This window comes from Antechinus flavipes, chromosome 1, assembly GCF_016432865.1.
Source record: "Antechinus flavipes isolate AdamAnt ecotype Samford, QLD, Australia chromosome 1, AdamAnt_v2, whole genome shotgun sequence".
In the NCBI taxonomy this organism is placed as follows: domain Eukaryota; kingdom Metazoa; phylum Chordata; class Mammalia; order Dasyuromorphia; family Dasyuridae; genus Antechinus; species Antechinus flavipes.
This window is the reverse complement of record NC_067398.1, coordinates 553645463-553646775: the sequence shown is the minus strand read 5'-3', so window position 1 is coordinate 553646775 and position 1313 is coordinate 553645463.

Here is a 1313-nt window from a genome sequence, read left to right as displayed (position 1 = left end):
GCAAGAAATTCCAAGTAAATTGAGAGGATAGCCTGGAAAATCAGTTGACTGGAGGGAGAATAGGGTTAAAGAAATTACAAAATTATGCCCAAGAACCCATTCTACTTGCCTAGCCCTTCCTTTCTCTTTCTCTTCATTCATTCATTCTCTCTCTCATTCATTCATATCATCCAAGATAAATTGGACCATTAAAGCCTATCTTTGTTTTTCTTCTGTATGCTTGAAATGCACTCTCCATCATCTCTCTCATAATCCTCATCATCCTAAGAGAAAGGTCAAATACCAAATGTCTGTTCCTGACATCACATAACACTTCTTTTAATGTAGTGGTAGAAGAGGGATGGGGGAACCCTCTTCGAGTATTTAAATAGTTGTTACATAAAAGAAAATTTCTTCTGTTTCACTCTAGAAGAAAAAAATTATCAGGAAGTAAAATTGCAGATGTCAATTTAGATTTGGTATCCAGAAGGGGGAAAAAACCAAACCAAAACAAACTCCAGTAATCCGAACTATCTACAAGTGGAACAGGGTGTCTTGGGAGGTAGAGAACGTACTAAAGGTCTTAAAATGCAAATTGAATGACCCTTTGACATATAGGGGACTCTTACTCAGGGACAGGTTGGATTAGTTTTTAGAAGCTGTTACTCAACTCGAGATTGTTTTTTGTTTTGTTTTGTTTTGTTCTGTTTTAAAATTCTGGTCGGTGTTCCAGAAAAGCGCTGAGCCGCCGGCAGGACATAGGACAGCTCACAAGAGGTGAATTTAGGACACACAACAAATACTTCTGTCCTTAATTCACCCACACGGGAACCGACTACCGAAATATACCAACTACATTCCACCTGTTCGCAGGGGAGGAGGGGACATTCCCTGCTATTAACAAATTTCCCAGCTGGCAGAGACGTGAGTGCAAATCCTGTCTTCACAGCTAAGAACTTAACGTCCGTCCCAGGCAGTAGCTGGAGTAGTTGGGGAGTCGTTTTTTTCTCCCCAGTCACGAAGCATAGTGTTGGGAATTGGGTGAATTAATCAGATTTAAAAGAGCTAGTCTACGTCTCGCTAATGGCCAACAAGTAGGGCACTAGACCATGTACCGCTCTAGCCTTCAGAAAACACTGGGAATTCCAGGGAGAGAGCAAGAGCAGTAGACGTAGGACACTAAAACGCAGATAAACGAGGCGGGGGAGGAGAAGGATGAGCCATGAACCTCATGGTGCCCTATGGGAGTTGTAGTCTCCTACATGTCTCGGCTACCTTTCTGCTTCAGTAGAGAACTTCATCTCCCAGATGCCAGTGCAACGTGGAAGGGGGTA